The 18118-nt window shown below is 45.4% G+C and overlaps 1 protein-coding gene and 1 long non-coding RNA gene across 2 annotated transcripts in view; one reads left to right on the plus strand and one right to left on the minus strand.

The window, feature by feature from the left end:
• SVEP1 (sushi, von Willebrand factor type A, EGF and pentraxin domain containing 1) overlaps positions 1-18118 on the minus strand; it is a 470252-nt gene that overhangs the window by 28778 nt on the left and 423356 nt on the right. The window lies entirely within an intron of this gene.
• Positions 2892-16182, plus strand: LOC148454063 (uncharacterized). Its single transcript, XR_015874840.1, has 8 exons — positions 2892-3399; positions 3856-3938; positions 6737-6848; positions 10269-10307; positions 10994-11053; positions 11670-11722; positions 14350-14493; positions 15780-16182. It is a non-coding gene; the product is annotated as an uncharacterized LOC148454063 (long non-coding RNA).

The following is an 18118-nucleotide window of genomic DNA, read 5'->3' on the forward strand; positions in this document are numbered from 1 at the left end:
TGCGTCCGGCTCTGAATCAGGCCCTTAGTCTGACAGCAGGGAGGAATAGCCACCGAACCTTGGAATCCAGCAAAGCTCTCCCTCAAGGAGAAAGGCTTCCAAGTATTTATCCATCTGTGGGATCAGTGAAGATCTATCCTTAGGCAGATGGTTATACGGTGACTAAGCCATGATAAGCAGTTCGAGAAGAGCTGCCATGACTGTCATGATCCTCATGGAAAAACAGGAGGGGCTGTGGACTTTCCCTAATGGTGATACTGGTGATTTTCCTGTAGAGCATACCCGAGGAATTGCTAGTGACCAACTCGAATGGCAATATGTAAATAGGCATCCTGGATGTGAAAGGATGCTCTAAAATCCCCTAGTCTGAGTGAATAATAGAGCGGAGCGACCCAATATGGAACCTGAGAATACTGAAGTCTCTGCTAGCGCCTAGAGAATGAGGATGGGCTGAAACAAGCAGTCCGGCATCTGACCTGTAAGGGCTGGTACAGTAACATGTACTTTCAGATGGGGGACCAAAACAATGACCCTGGAGGCCAGAAGGGAGCAAACAGAGTCTCCAAGAGCTTTGGCTACTCCTGGTAGTGCTTCGGAAACCCGCTAAAGTATATATGAGTCCCAATGGGACTCGAACTTTGGCTGTGCTGGTCTATAGAGGGGAACAACTCTGAGCAGCTAATCAGCTAGGTTGTTAGGCATTATTCGTGGTCTCTACAATATGAAAAAACGTAGGAAACCAGCCACCCACGCTAGCGTTCCCCAGGTGGAATTCATCCCTAACCTGTGGCAAAAGATCTGCCAGCTGTTTGGCGGACCAAAGTCACCTATGTCAGGACCTAGGGCCCATAGAGGAGGAATTCCTTACTCCAGAGTGTAGACGGTCTGGTGCAGAAGACAATGTTTCTGGGTATCTTGGTGCTATCTAGAGACTCTCTTGTCCAAACCCAGACAATCATTACCCCTTTTCTAAAAAAAATGTGGGAAAAATTGGTTTCCACTGCTTAATAAATAGACCCTATACATAGATGTGTCCTCATACACTATTGCTGCAGTCACGCCAAATACCCTTCTTGGTGTGCCAGGTCCTGTCTGTCTAGGGTTGCACCAAGCATATTTTTTGTGTCTTTTTCACCCCAAAATGTGTCTTAGTCACAAACAGATGCGACAACCCGCTTCACGAGATTGCGATGGTTAATTTGATATGCAACACTTGTATATCTGTGTGAGTCTGAATCTGTGTACAAAGTGCTACAATGCAGCGGCTGCGGCTTTTTTCACTGCCAGGTTCCGTTGTGCTGCCAGGTCCCGTTGTGCTTCGTATACAGAATCACAGATATACAAGTGTCGCATTTCAAATTAATCAGTGCAGTCTCATGAAGACGCATTCGTGATTGAAAATGACCCGAAAGGGATGCTTACCACAAACTGAGCTGCACAGGACCTGGCAGCTTACTCACGTCAGGCGTCTTGCGAGGCTAGGGGGTAAATTTACTAAGATTCCAGTTTGGTCGAGTTAGCATTCTCTGAAGAGTTTGGGTATATTTTTCCACTCACAAATTTACTAATGACAAACTCGGGAGAGAAATTTCCTTTGCTACAGTAAAATTCTGGAGAGTTAGCAAACTCTCTTCACTTCACCATCGGCCAAACTCGAGTAACTTTTCATTGGTGAAGATAGGATTCGGGAATTTACCAAGATGAGAGTTTCTAAACTCTCATGAGAATGGACAAAACTCCTGTCCAAATTCGTGTAATCAATTCACCTGCCTGTGATCTGAGAGTTTGGCAGAAACATACACAGATCAGTGTGATCCATGTATGTTTCTGCCTGTAAATAGTAAATGAATGGTTACATTTTTTTTTTTTAAATGACGTAGGGCCCCCCCCAAAAGTATAACCAGCCCCGGGCTGCTCAGCCAGTCCTGATTCCTAAAATTATGGGGGGAAAAATGAGAGAGATGAGAAAGGGGACCCCTTCTTGGGGGGGTCCCCACCTCCCCTGAGATCCTTAGCTTAGCCTGACCGGCTTGGGGTGTGACTGCTTTGGCTGGGGAGACCCAGTGATAGGGTCTCCTGGCTGTGGCATTACACCCCGGTTGGTCTGGGTCCGCTGCTGGTTTTAAATATAGGGGGACCCTTATGCATTTTTTCCCCCTATATTTCAAACCAGGACTGGCCTTGCAGCCAGGTGCTGGTTCCTAAATTACGGGGGAACCCTACACATTTTTCCCCCATAATTTTAGGAACCAGGACTGGCTGAGCAGCCCGAGACTGGTTATGCTTTTAAGAGGGGACACTGCGTCATTTTTTTTAAAGATTTAACCCTTTTTTTACATGTACAACACACAAGCAGCCTTCACATTTTTCACTGATATGTGCATGAGGCTTGTTTGGGGGAGTTAGGCAGAGAGAAGACACTGCAATCTCGGGTGAGTAATCTCCTTCAAAACTTGCTACTCGGGGAGATATCTCGATCTGCTTCACCATCGGCCAACTCACTGTCAGCTAAACTCACTTCTTAGTAAATTTGTGAGTTTGAGGAGCCTCAATTCACCCGAGTTTTGGTGAGCTTTGGTGTGAAAAAAAAAACTTGATCAGACTCGATTCTTAGTAAATTTACTCCTAGGTGTTTACAGTCACATCTGTATAAAACATATTGTGCACTGAACAGTGTGAAGTTCTAAAGAACTGAATTTCACTTTTATAGATATATATATTTATACTCTCTGCAGAGTCATTCAGTGCATCAGGCAATAAAAGACTTTTAAGACAATTTTATTGTATATTTTATCATTTATTCATACTCTATGATACATATTATTGGATTACTCTTCTAAGGTTAATAATTTATCTCTTGCTGCAGTCTTTCCTTAGTACTCATGCTCTTATCAGTAAAGGAAATAAAATGTTTTATATGATGCAGTTAACAGTTTCATTGAATTTGCAGAGGACTTTTTTGCTGAATGCGAAAGCTTACACAACTTTCTTGTGAAACCAAACACATGTGTAAACATACTTCCACAACTTAAGTATGTAATACATCTATATAATATAGCAAAATAATCTGTGTGTGTGTGTCTGTTTGTCCTTTATGCATGGCCAGAGTTTTATACCTAGCTCCACCAAATTTGGCATGATGGTGTAGTTTGACCAGGAGTAGGTTTTTGGCTATGTTTGAAGTTTGTCAGGGCCATGAAGGTCAACATAGTGCCCACCAAGTAGGTCACAGAGTCTCTGATTTGAAATTTTGGTTTAAGCAAGTTTGCTCAGGATGTCTTACAGGGGATACGTTCAGGATCCCAACAGCGGGAATTCCAACGTTCACAATGTCGACACCAGAATCCCGTTGCTTATCAGAATACAGGAGCTGGCATCCCAACTGCCGGCATCCCGAAGGTAAGTCCCGGGGTTAGGGGGGAGGGATAGGGTTAGGGGCTAGGCAATAGGGGGAAGGTTAGGGTAAGGCAATAAGCGGGAGGGTTAGGTTTAGGGTATGGGGAAGGGGATGTTAGGTTTAGGCAATAAGAAGAAGGTTAGGTTTAGGAACCGGGGAGGGAGGGTTAGGTTAGTATACTGACTTACAGCCATTGGGATGGTAACCTGGTCATGATACCGGCATCTGAATTCCGATCGCCGGGATCCCGAGCAATGGCATCAAGTACCCAACCCGTCTTACAGTGCCTAATACTGATCTGAAGGCACAGGCTGATATGTACCAGTGGGGGGCAGACAGAGCTCCAACAGAAGAGCAGTGAGTCAGAGGATCAACTGTCGCGCTGCACCTGCACTGACATTTACTAATTTCCTCCAAACATATTTTTATATTCCATGCTCTCCAATGTTTGTCTGCAGAGATTTCTGCTCGTCAATGACGTCTGTTCTGCAGTGATTTCTGAAACTCCAGTGATTTGAAAACTATACTGATTTTCTGTCCGGTAAGTCACTCTGCTCCTGATATACCCCATTCCAAACAGTCAGAGAATATGCCTGCCTGCACTGTCATTTACTCCTAAATTGCATTGTTATCCAGGTATGAATTACTTCTGTGTTCCTTGTCAAAGCTTTCCCCCTTTAGTATACCACATTCAAACTAAGTTTAGTTCTTCTCACATCTCAGCCTTCAAAAGTGTGGTCCTTTTTTTTAGAGCATTCTCTGTTAAAGCACAACCAAAGACTACATTTCAGAATAGCCAAGCCAACAAAAAAAATGATTCAGCCTGGGTCGCAGCTACTCAGCTGCTAGAAGTAAAAGAGAAGCAAGGAGTCCTCAAAGTAACTACAAGCACGCTTGGCAGATCAACCTGAGAGGCAAGCTGCCACTTGAGAAAATCACTCAATGCAAGGCTAGCCCACCAATCTGCTGCTGCTGCTTGACATGCAGCATCTAGGCCAAAACAAATACATCAGTCAGCCGATGCTGCTAGACAGGCTGCCTCAGGGGGGAAGCAATCGGGAAGCCGACTGCCTAAATACCGGCAGCCGGCTTCCCAACTGTCTTATCCCGGCATGGGTGAAAGGCCGGGTGTCTAGATGTAGACGCCCGCATTTCCCCGACACCGGGAGACCGGCGCCCGGCATCACGATCGTAGTGATGCCGGGCGCCGTGAGTGGACAGTTGCGGGGGGGAGGGTTAGGTTTAGGGCGGCTCCCGGGGGGGACTTAGGGTTAGGCACCCCCCCGGGAGGGTTAGGCTAGGGGGAGGGAGGGTTAGGCACCCCTGGGGGGGACTTAGGGTTAGGCACACCACCGGGGGACTTAGGTTTAAGCAGCGGGGAAGGGGGTGGTTAGGGTTAGGCACTTAGAGGGGGGATTAGGGTTAGGCACTTGGGGGGGAAGTTAGGGTTAGGCACCCCTAAGGAGGGTTAGGGGGGTTAGGTTAGGTTAGCAGATACTTACCTAGCCACGATCAGGATTTCCAGTGCTGTCGGGCTTCCACTGCTTCGCACTCTGCTCCTATCGGGCTGCCGCTGACGGGAATCGAACCGCCGGCCATGCGGCCGGCGGTATATCATACCCATTCCCCTCAGGACCATGTGGTGTCCTTTTCAGGATCAATGGAATGGTGTTACAGGCGAAGACAATGTAAAAAATCAAGGCTGCAGATGTACTTCATGGTCCATTCTTCAACCCAGGCTATGCCAGCTATCCCAGCTAGTTACCAACATCAAGCATAGCTTTTTGAAGACTAAATTGGAGATCCTGCAGCAGTGATCATGTGATGGTAATGATGTCCACAAGTGTTGGACACTAGCTATGCCTATGTTGCCCTACCTGGAGTCTTCTTGGCTGAGCAATCCATTTTGCTCAGCCGCACACAAGGCACAAACAGTGGGAGTGACATCACTTTCCAGGGCCGCAGCCGGCCAGAAGCACTCCGATCAAGCACAAGAAGACACAGACGTGCTGAGCTTAGTCTTCAAAAAACTATAAACATTGTTGTCAATCACTTTTTTCAGGTGCCATTGCCACTATAAATATACACATATTTATTTTATACAAGTGCTCTTTATTTTCAGCTTACAATCCATAGTGCGGGGACTCCTTATATTATTAATACTGTGCTTGATGTTGGTAACTAGCATTGCCTGGGTTGAAGCGCTCTTTATTTTCAGCTTACAATCAAGCACAATATACATAGTGTAGCACCAGAAGGACAAATTACTTCTGTGGAGCTATGCATTCTACAATGTTATAGGTTTGTAGCCCAAAATAAAATGCATGCAAGTAAAATACACCTGTTGTTTCATGGATACTCTACATTGCTTCAGTTTGTCTTTATTATCACTTATGCAACAAATTTCATGATCACAGAGGGTATGCAGTCTTGGGGTATGCAGTCAAATTGTGGTCATTCACTATATGGACATTCATAATATTGACACAAGAATGTTGAATGTTATAACATTAACCTAGATAAAATTTTGAAATTTGTAAAAATGCATTACAGTTAGGTAAAGGTTACCTTTAGGGTTAAGGATAGGGTTACCTTTAGGGTTATGGTTACCTTTAGGGTTATGGTTAGGGTTACCTTTAGGGTTATGGTTACCTTTAGAGTTAGGGTCATGGTTACCTTTAGGGTTATGGTTATGGTTATATTTAGGGTTAGGGTTATGGTTATCTTTAGAGTTAGGGTTATGGTTACCTTTAGGGTTAGGGTTATGGTTATCTTTAGGGTTAGGGTTATGGTTACCTTTAGGGTTAGGGTTATGGTTAGGGTTACGGTTAGGGTTACCTTTAGGGTTATGGTTAGGGTTACCTTTACGGTTATGGTTACCTTTAGGGTTAGGTTTACCTTTAGGGTTATGGTTATGGTTATCTTTAGGGTTAGGGTTATAGTTACCTTTAGGGTTAGGGTTATGGTTAGGGTTACGGTTAGGGTTACCTTTAGGGTTATGGTTAGGGTTACCTTTACGGTTATGGTTACCTTTAGGGTTAGGTTTACCTTTAGGGTTATGGTTATGGTTATCTTTAGGGTTAGGGTTAATATTAGGATTTAGATAAAAAGTATTTGTCTACATTATCACCGTGTCAACGTTTTGTCATTGTCAACATGCTGAAAGTTGACATGATAAACATGTTGATATGTCTCTCAACATAATGACCATGTTGTCATTCTTAAGTCATCATTCAAATGGTCAATGCTAAAATTAAATCAAATAATGATTTATTTTATAAAATTCACAGATCATAAAATACAGTTTATATAAAATATAATATTGTTGTTGTCAAGTAGCCAGCGGAGTCAAGCCAGCACCGAGAGGCAAGAAAGGATCCAACGCATGGCGAGCAGAGGAGTGGCACTGACCCAAAGAAAAGACACCCAATCAGAGACGACATAGAATAAGGTGAGTGTGGGGCATGGAGGGACACTCTGGGGCCTCAGAGGTTCCCCAGAGAAACCACAAATAGATCAGGCAGACTCTCAAGCGACTGGCCTGTACCTGCCAGGGACCCTCGGATGGGAGGCCCCTCAAAAAACGGGTGTACCAGGCCCTGTGATTTCTGTTGCCGGCCCTGGTTGCATGCAACTGTGTTTGGATGGAATGCCACATGTTCTCTGTCTGGCCAGACGCTACTATGAGCAACTGTGGATGATTCAGAGTTCTATGAATTTGAGATGCATCTCAACTTTACTGAATAGGTGTAATTGGGTGCACGTAGGCTAAGTGTAATGAGCATGTGTCATCGGCATGAACACAGAATTGCATGCTATGCTGAGTTGAGCTTACACAGACATCCATCTGGTTTTGGATAGATGGTATACGGCAAGTGCAATTGTGTACTGATGGCTACAACCACAAGCAGATTAATGGGGGTCGTGCATATAAGTAAAGATCTGCACTTATTTCCATAGCCGACTTGTGTGTAATTCCGAATCAGCATCAGAGTTTTCATATGGAGTTATTGCAGTTTTCATAGTTTGGGCAGGATGCATGATGCATCGCATTATGAATGCAATGCATCCCATTACTCATCCCATCGCAAGCATGACGGCATTTACTAACGCTGTATGCTTGAAGAAAATCACAAAAGACAGCTCTCCCGGTAAGAGATGTGCTTTGCGATAGAAGGACTTTCGAGTTTAGGACCCAGGAGTCCTTCTGCTCCTGCGTCGAGTGATGGACCCTCTCAGGGGGAAATGTGAAAAGAAGCTCATAGGCTTCTATTGGGTAATGCCATCTAAAGCTGGCGTTGCCCCCAAAAAAGACAATATTTTCTCAGTGGATAAATAGGGAACCCATTTCTATATTTCTCATGTTACCAGGTTTGGCATATTTGTATCAAATGGATTGGATTGAATCAGTGCCAGATTAATGTAAACTTGGGCCTGGAGCTGAAATTTATGAAGGGCTTATTGTGTGGTACCGCAGGGGGTGTGACCAGCACCACAGGGTGTGATTAGTGATGTGAGGTGTGTGCAGAGGTGTAGCATGTGGCCAGGGCACCTGGTGCACATGCGTGCTAAGCCCTCCCCATATATGTATGTATGTAAGATAGGTATGTATGGGATGCCTTATGAAACATAAATGATCACATTGTGTATAAATAAGTCCATGTATGGGGTATGAGAGGAGGCCCCATGCTTGTCCTGTGTTATTGTAAAGAAAAATAATTTTTTAATTTAAAATAAATTCTCTTAATGCATCTCCTACTGTACATTGGGCGTCCTTTAATATTGTCATATATGGAAGATTAGGACATTGGGCATACACTATACTAGGCCTCAGAAATCATCCATCTAGTATCAGTAATAATGCCCTCCTCTCCTTCTCATGCCTTCTGGAAGTGAGGGGGATAAATAGGGAGATAGGGAATAAGCCACCAGTAACTTTCAACTAAAATTTAGGACATGGATGCAACAAATATTCATAGTTCTTTTGGCAATAATAAATCACATCCAATAAATATAGTGAGCCCAATACAGACTGGTGGCTACATCCCATGTAATAGGTAACATTATGACATCACAGGCGGTGAGATGAGTCCATGATGAGGACCTGTGGCCTCACTCTCAGATTAGTGAGGGATAGTGAGTGCGACACAGTGATATGAAAATGCTCCTAGTTATTTGCTTCATTTGCCTATTCGGCATATTATCGAAAGGTAAGTAACCATTAATTTTTATGAATTTATTTTAGTAAAGGGGGGCTCTTTGCTTTCTATTTATGTAATTGTTAAAGTGGTGAAAACAAACTTTATAAAATTAGGGGGAGATTTAATAACGCTTGGCGAGAGATAAAATTGGAGATAAATAGCACCAACCAATCAGCTCCTAACTGTCACTTTACAGTGATAAATTTCACTGTGTATGATAAATGGTGCTCCAGCCAATCAGCTCCCAACTGTCAACTGTTAGAAAAATGATAGTTGGGAGCTGATTGGCTGGAGCACCATTTATCATACACAGTGAAATTTAACACTAGTTTTGGTGATTAAATTCGTTAATAAATAAGGCCATAGCCTGTAAAGTGACAGTTAGGAGCTGATTGGTTGGTGCTATTTATGTCCAATTTTATCACTCTCCAAACTTTATTAAATCTCCCCCTAATTTTATAAAGTTTGTTTTAGTAAAAAAAAAAAGACTATTTAAGATACTGTATGTATTATACATAATGTTGATTACGGGTCTGAAACAGTGAAAGCCAATTTGACATTGTTGTCTCAGAACTTGACTTGAGACTGTGGGGGTGATTCAGCATAGGATGGCATTGCAAAGCTGCACGCAAGCTATAGATATATGATGTATGCACGCAAGCAGCTTTGCAATTCCGGCCTTGCAGTTATGTTACTGCAGCAGGAGGCACCACGTCTCCTGCATGTATTAATGATCCGACCTGCGTCCACGGACGTAGCATCCGATCATCAGCATATAGTACTCCCTGTCCAGCTGAGTGACCATGGGGTCACACAGCCTGGCTATCGCAGATGAGGAAAAGAGGCCAGGAAATCTCTGTAAGCCGACGAAGATCCTGGCCTCTTCCCTCACCCCCAACGGCGACGACACACCTCCATTTTGGGAAACAGAGGTCTTTGCAGCCCCCCACCCTGCCCCCAAATGGCAGCAGGCTGTAAATCACTGACAGTCTGCTGCCGCTCTGTGTGCGAACACTCAGGGCCCGTACTGCATATGCGCAGTACAGATCCGGTGCTTGTGCAGATTAGATTTCGGAATCTGCGCAGGCACCTGACCCGTTCTGTGCATGTGTTGAACGGGTCTGCGGTCCCGCACGCAGACTGGCAGCAGACTGTTATTGATTGACAGTCTTCCACCTTTTGTGTATGGGGAGGGGGTGGCGAAGGCCTCCGTTTCCTGGCGTGTCGCTGCTGTTAGGGGGGAGGGAAGAGACCAGGAACTCTGTCGGCTGATGGAGATTTTCCTGCCTCTTCCTCTCATCTGCGGTGGCCAGTTTGCGTGACCCCATGGGTAACCTTAGTCGGCCGATGGTCCGCAGATTATCCAATGCTGCGTTGGACAGCGCAGCTCGGATAAGTAATGCACAGAAGGTGTAATGCCTCCTGCTGCATTATCATATCTGCAAGGATCACAATTGCAAAGCTGCCTGCGTGCATACACATATATCTATAGCCTGCGTGCAGCTTAGCAATTGTGACTCTTGCTTAATCAGGACCATAGACCCTCATGTCCCTGTGTCTCTGTTATTTGTATGCTTTATTTTAACAATTTCCTTTATTACATAATGTAACTGAATGGCCAAATATGGGTTTCAGATAATGTTCAATTCAATATATTTTATTATCTGCAGACACAACCCCGGATATTCCGGTGTATATGAAAATACATGGTGAGTTTTTATTTATCAAATACGTTTTTCCAATCTCTATAAAGAAAAAAATTGATTGCTGATTAAAATTATGTCATCACGTTGGCTGGTAGTGACAGCTGGTCTGACCCCTCCCACCAGTGTCAGTGACGTTACAGGAAAGAATCAGAGGGCGGTGATAGAGAGAGAGACAGTATAGGGAGGGAGAAGAGGTGGGGAGAAAGTGTTGGGGTGGGGAAGAGAGAGAGGAAGAGGGGAAGACAAAAAAATTTAATAAAAGTTAGACTACACTAGGCATTACAGCTATTTTGTTATATATAGCATTAAAATTGTTTCCAATTATGTCTCACAACTTGTTCCAGGAAAATTGGCACTTAATGAACTTCATTTATCCCACATTTCTTATTTTATGTGTTATTGTGGTGGGCAGCACTATGATTGGCACAGTGGTAGGCATTGCTGTTGTGGGAGGTATGGAGATATCTGCTGCGGTTCCTCCTTCACATGTACAGGTGATACTTAATACACATTTGTGTGTATCCCCCGAAAACTGGATTTTCCGCAACTGTTTTTGTTAAATAGGCCCCTCTGTGTGGTAGATTTTTTGTATGTTTGGGATTTGGTAGGGGTCTAGTCAGAAGTCACTAGCCTGATGCTGGACAATTCATGACTTAATAGTGTTTGTAATCATTTATTTTTCTTTGCAGAGAAGTATACCAGCCCGGAGGCATATGAGGCCTACCTCATGCAGGAGATGGGAGAGAATGGTACGTCTATATTTGTTAGAGATGTTTTTCATATAAATAACACAGAGAGTCCCTGGCTTGCATGGCAAAGACTTGTGCATGTAGATCATTTGAGTTATGTAGGTGTTATTTTCTTATTATGTCACTATACATTTGTGGCATTGTACACGGGATTGTGCATTGTGTACAGCGTGTGCAATGTATCATTGGGTCCTGGGTACCCAGCTTTAGAGTGGAGTAACTCTAGTGTATAGTGACAGCTAGAGGATACTAGGGAAGGGGTCTTCTCTTCTCCACCGGCCGGACCGCATAGTGTAATGAGTCAGTGTAATGAGTCAGTGTGACACACTTTGTTAATACAGCTCTCTGATAATGCCACCAGCTGTGGGCCCTTTCATTGCTACAAGCCCTGGTGCACTGCATCGGCTACACCGCTGGTAGGTCTAACTCTGCATGGAGGTGACTGAGAGCTTCATAGCTCTCTGATGTATGGATAATACAATGTCCTATGTACTGTATTCCTGATTTTCTGTTATCCCCACTCCCTGAGAAACATAAATACTTATTCTGGTGTAATACTAATGTCATTTTCCTCATTAATAAGAACATATGTATATATTTCTGTTTCATTTTAAAGGACCTGGTATATTTCAACACATAAAAAAGTACATGAAGACCTTGTGGCTCCTGGTAATTTAATTGTTCTATGTATTGTCCAATTGTACTGATAGAAAAGCCTCAATTAATGGTCTTAATGGCATAAATGACTGTATTTCTCTGTTACAGTTAGTGAGGGGATGCAGTTTATAGACCGGCAGACTGAATGTCGCTGGTCTATATTCCGACAGGGGATGCCCGACAGGGGACTTAAGATAGGCGTCAAAATATGGGGCATCCTTAGCATTAGCCGCAGGGGGGGAAGGGTTGGGTTTAGTGAGTGTGGCGGGGTTAGGGTTAGGTTTTTTGGGGGGAGATTAGGGTTAGGCACCCCTAAGGGAGAGGATTTGGGTTAGGCACCCCTGGCAGTAGGTTAGGGTGAGGCACCCCCCAGGAGGGTTAGGTTTAGGGTGCGGGAAGGGGGGTTAGGATTAGGCACCCCCGAGAGGACTTAGGGTCAGGCACTCCTAAGGGAGGGTTAGGGTTAGGGGGGGAAGAGGGGAGGGTTAGGGAGAAGAGGGGAGGATTATGGTCCTTACCAGCTGGCGTCGGGATCTCCACCTGTTGGGCTTCTCCTATCGGGATTTGAACTGGCGGCTAAACATAGTTAGTGAGATTGCTAGCATACAGTATAGTTAGTGAGAGTGCCGGCACACTGTATAGTTAGCGAGAGTGCTGGCACGCTGTATAGTCAGTGAGAGTGCTGGCACACTGTATAGTCAATGAGATTGCCGGCACACTGTATAGTCAGTGAGATTGCCGGCACGCTGTATAGTTAGTGAGATTGCTCTCACACAGTATGAGTAATGAGTTAGTGAGAGTGTTGGCATACAGTATAGTTAGAGAGCCGGCACACAGTATGAGTAATGAGTTAGTTAGAGTGTTGGCATACAGTATGAGTAATGAGTTAGTGAGAGTGTCGGCATACAGTATAGTTAGTGAGAGAGCCGGCACACAGTATGAGTAATGAGTTAGTTAGAGTTTCGGCATACAGTATGAGTAATGAGTTAGTGAGTGTCGGCATACAGTATAGTTAGTGAGAGTGCAGGAATGCAGTATGGGTTATGAGATTGCTGGCACACAGTATAGTCAGTGAGAGTGCCAGCACGCTATATAGTCAGTGAGAGTGCCTGCACGCTGTATAGTTAGTCAGAGTGCCGGCATGATGTATAGTTAGTGAGAGTGCCGGCACACAGTATAGTTAGTGAGAGTGTCGGCATACAGTATAGTTAGTGAGAGTGCCAGCATACAGTATGGGTAATGAGATTGTTGGCACACAGTATAGTTAGTGAGAGTGCCGACATGCTGTATAGTTAATGAGAGTGCCAGCATACAGTATGGGTAATGAGATTGCTGGTACACAGTATAGTTAGTGAGAGTGCCGGCACGCTGTATAGTTAGTGAGAGCGCCGGCACGCTGTATAGTTAGTGAGAGTGCCAGCATACAGTATGGGTAATGAGATTGCTGGCACACAGTATAGTTAGTGAGAGTGCCGACACACTGTATAGTTAATGAGAGTGCCAGCATACAGTATGGGTAATGAGATTGCTGGTACACAGTATAGTTACTGAGAGTGCCGGCACGCTGTATAGTTAGTGAGAGTGCTGGCACGCTGTGTAGTTAGTGAGAGTGCCAGCATACAGTATGGGTAATAAGATTGCTGGCACACAGTATAGTTAATGAGAGTGCCGGCACGCTGTACAGTTAGTGAGAGTGCCGGCACACAGTATAGTTAGTGAGAGTGCTGGCATGCTGTATAGTTAGTGAGAGTGCCGCCACACTGTATAGTTAGTGACAGTGCCGGCACACAGTATGGGTAATGAGATTGCTGGCGCACAGTATAGTTAAGTGAGAGTGCCGGCATGCTGTATAGTTAGTGAGAGTGCCGGCACGCTGTATAGTTAGTGAGGGTGCCGGCATGCTGTATAGTTAGTGAGATTGCCGGCACGCTGTATAGTTAGTGAGGGTGCCGACATGCTGTATAGTTAGTGAGAGTGCCAGCATACAGTATGGGTAATGAGATTGCTGGCACACAGTATAGTTAGTGAGATTGCTGGTACACAGTATAGTCAGTGAGAGTGCCGGCACACAGTATAGTCAGTGAGAGTGCCGGCACGCTGTATAGTCAGGGAAATTGCTGGCACATGATAGTGAAGAAGGAAAAGGGATACATACACAGATCAGGGTTGCCGACATTTAACTCCCTCCTTCCGGGAGGGAGCTGTCGAGCAATCACAGTGGAAAGTCTCTCGGCAAAAAGGGGGCGTGTCGCGGGAGAAAAGGGGGCGTGGCTATGAGGATGGCACACCATTGGGGGCGGGGCATGGGCGTGACAGCGCGATCGCGTCATCGTAGCCCCGCCCCCTGCATTACAATGCCATTAATATCGGCATTGTGATGCAGGGGGCGGGACTACGATGACGTGATCCAGCGCAAATCGCGTCATCGCCCCCCCCCCGCTGCCGGGGTTTATGCAGGTGGGTCGCTGGGGCCGGAAGACTTGCCTACCATTCCGGGGGGCCGGGAGCGGCACCCGATTCTCGGGAGGCTCTCGGCCGAATCGGGAGGGTAGGCAAGTATGACAGATGAATTCCCCTTGTGAATCCTCCTCACTCTTTGGCTAAATGTAGTTTCCTTCTTATTCCTTCTCCTCTGCCAGGCATACAGCCCGGACGTCTCTTGTGTATTCTGGCAGTTATATCAGCCAGACCGGCAAGGTACCATCATGTGCGGTCTCCATATCCTCCACATCATCCTCACCCACCTGCTGTTCTTCTAGGTGCAGCTTTGCTTATAACATCAGGTCTGTATAACATACTCTATGAACATTTCAGTTTTAATGCCATGTGTGTTATACTTGATAATGGGAAGTGTATATGTATTGTGTGATATAAATTCATAAATTCAAAGTTTTATGTCAAATAAGTATTTTTTCAAACACATTTTATTGCATTCTAGGCCTGATTCAGAGTTGTGTGATAATGTCATTGCAGCTGCGATTCTGTACGCATCTGTTGTACGAAAATATGCAAATATCACAGACGCCCAGTAACGTATTGAGACCTCCCCCCCCTACGGCTTTGCAAATCCAAGCATCCACGTACATAGAAGCAGATCTTTTGAATATTGGTCTTCTGAGTCACCCTCTGGTTGCGTAGAATGGGCGTGCTCACTAAGACGCCAGAGACTTTTTTCTTCCATACGGGATTGCAGACACAGGATGCGACACACCCACAAAACAGTTGCGACACGCCTGCATTTTATGCAGACACTCCCCATTACCATACTTGCCTACTCTCCAGGGACTAACGGGAGCCTCCTGAAAATCGGGTGCAGCTCCCGTCACCCCGCAAGAGTAAGCAAGCCCCCCAGGATGGCGACCTCCCCCCGCACCCGCCGTGATAGTGGGTGGTCCGGGGGTGTGATGACGCAATTTGGGCTGAAGCACGTCATCGTAGCCCCGCCGCCTGCTTTATATTGCCGGTAATAACAGCAATATAAAGTTGGGGGCGGGGTCAGGATAACGCAATCGCTTCGGCAAGCCCCCATGCTGCCACCTGAAACCGCCCCCACCCTCCCTGCTGCACCGAAATGTCGGTAAGTATGCCGATACCTCCACTAAAGTAGGAGTATCAACCAATCAGCTCCTAACTGTCACTTTACAGGCTGTATTTGAAAAATAACAATTAGAAGCTGATTGCTTGGTACTTTTTCCCTCTCTCTTTGGCTTAGTACATATACCCCTTATTGCTTTAGATGAATCTATTGACATACAGAACAGCAGTTATTGGAGAAATAGCAGCGTCACATGAGAAGTGGAGTGTGAAAATTTATTTTACTACAAGACATAACTTTTCTCGTGGACTTTGTGGACCTCCTTTAGGTGTAGCGCTTATTGTTACCATTTTTATTGTCTATGTGTTACCTCATTGTGGTAGGTGCGCATTCACAGTTTGGGGAAAATGGCCACTAAACCTAGCACTTTATTGGGACTAATATGCTGCGCCATCCTTGCCTCACATGCAAGATGCCATATTGTTTAAAACACGACACCAAAAATTAAAAATAAACATGTATTATATTTCACAGAACATGCCGTGGAGTCGGGGGCCACCGCTGAGGGACCGCAGCATCTGTCCTGCAGAACACAAGTGACGCCCGATCAGGGCTGGCAACAGATCTTGGGGTACAATGAAAGCTCTGCCCCCCCTTATGCAGAGATAAAAAACAAGCACTTACACAATAGACTGGGTTTTCTGTTGCCAGTCCTACTCCTGAGTGCGGACGCACTACGGGTCAGCCCTTAGCATTGGGGGCAGAATCAGGAGTGCAGGACAACAACATCAAGATACCGCTCACCAAGAGGGGAACACACAGCAAGACACAAACGGAGGGTACAGGATGCCGCCCCTCCAGAGCAGAGTACCCTGGCAGGAGTTGCACCACTTGTAGACTCACACCATTCCCTGCACTTCCAAGAATGGGATACCATCATTCCCCCCAACATTATAATAAGATGCATTGAAGTGATCAGTGACTTTTGCTGGCACAGTAACATGCAGCATAGTCCACAATAGGACATTTAGTATGATAGTACATTGCCTTCCGAATAAAACCTAACATACTTTTACCATCTATCGCTATATGCATCATTTATTCCGTCACTCACATTGCTTATAGTTATTAACCTATAAATACTGCATTGTGTTATCCACTTTATGTTTTACACTTATATGGTATATTATACTCACAGGCATATTAAGAGAGGATGTGCCAACCGGGCCCCCTCCTCTCTCCCTGGTGGCTGGCGGCACATTGAGCACCGCAGTAGACTCTGGGCACTAGTCTGCACATGCACAGATCACCGGGGAAATGGACAAGGATGGTGCAGCATAGGGAACTGCAGCAGCCACTTTCCAGGCGATTTGTGCAGCGCTGCTATCGCCGATGTGGGACTCCAGAGAGGTATTAAAAATATGGGTGTGTGGTGTAGGCCCCCAGGGGTCCGTGTTGTGGAGGAATCTTTTATATATAATATTTATCCATTAGGGGTGCCAATTATTGAAGATGGAGTCTTCGAACAATAATATATGTATACTATTTTTATATATATATATATTTATAAATATAGATAAAGTTCAATTAACATAAGTTTTATCATATATATATATTAGGGGTGAGCGGGTTCGGATTTCTGAAATCCGAACCCCCCCGAGCCCCCCCGATCCGAGGCCTATCCGAGTCAGGCTCGACTTTTCCCGCCTGACTCGGATCTGAAATCGAGGCAAAACGTCATCATCCCGCCTTCCGGGTCTCGCGGGTTTTGGAACCTATATAAGGTACCCGCGTCGGCGCCATTTTCTCACTTGGCTGTGGACAGTGAAGAGGGAAGGTGGGAGTTAGGGCTGGCTGGGCTGCGTAGTGTAGTGTAGAGTAGTGCAGAGTAGTGTTGTGCTGTGCTGTGCTGCGCTGTGCTGCTGTTGTCCACTACTTCAAAGTCCATAGGGGCTGGCTGTGTTGTGCTGTGCTGCTGTTGTTAATAGGGGCTGTGTCCACTACTTCAAAGTCCATAGGGGCTGGCTGTGTTGTGCTGTGCTGCTGTTGTTAATAGGGGCTGTGTCCACTACTTCAAAGTCCATAGGGGCTGGCTGGACTGTGTTGTGCAGTCAGTTCTCCATAGGGGCTGTGTCCACTCCAAAGTCCTGTTCAGTGTCCCAGTCCTAAAGGGGTGCTGTAGTGTTGTCAAGGGGGTGCTCTGTCCATCAGGGGTGCTCCCCCCAAGTGCTAAAAAAATAATATTTTTTCTGTGTTTGTGAATTGTGTGCGCAGTAGCCGCACGTGCATCAACAAGGTAGTGCCAAGCGTGCGCCTGTGTCATAAGTAAAGGGCCGGCTGGCTTGACCGTTAAAGGGTGCTGTAACCCCCAAAGTACACTCCAGTCCAAACCAAAAAAAAATTATTTTCTGTGTTTGTGAATTGTGTGCGCTGTGGCTGCACGTGCATCAACAAAGGAGCAGCGCCAAGCGTGTGCCTGTGTCCCATAAGTAAAGAGCCGGCTGGCTCATTTATTAAAGGGTGGTGTAACCCACAAAGTGCACTACTCTCCAGCAAAAATAAAAAAATATTTTCTGTGTTTGTGTGCGCTTTAGCCGCACGTATATATCAATATAACATAAATGGAGGACCAAACTTTCTCCGATAAAAATAAAATAGGGAAAGATCAAGAAACACTTCCTCCTAGTGCTGTTGCTGCTGCTGGGAGTTGTTCATCATCCCAGAGAGGAAGTAGGAACATCACTACTTTTACTAAACAATTGACCCTCCAACAGTCCCTAGCGATGAGGATGAAGTACGACAGCAGTCATCCTGAAGCAAAACGTATAACTGAGGCCTTGACTGCTATGTTGGTGTTAGACGTGTGACCGGTA

This window comes from Taudactylus pleione, unplaced genomic scaffold (assembly GCF_031769625.1).
Source record: "Taudactylus pleione unplaced genomic scaffold, aTauple2 ptg001032l, whole genome shotgun sequence".
Taxonomy (NCBI): domain Eukaryota; kingdom Metazoa; phylum Chordata; class Amphibia; order Anura; family Myobatrachidae; genus Taudactylus; species Taudactylus pleione.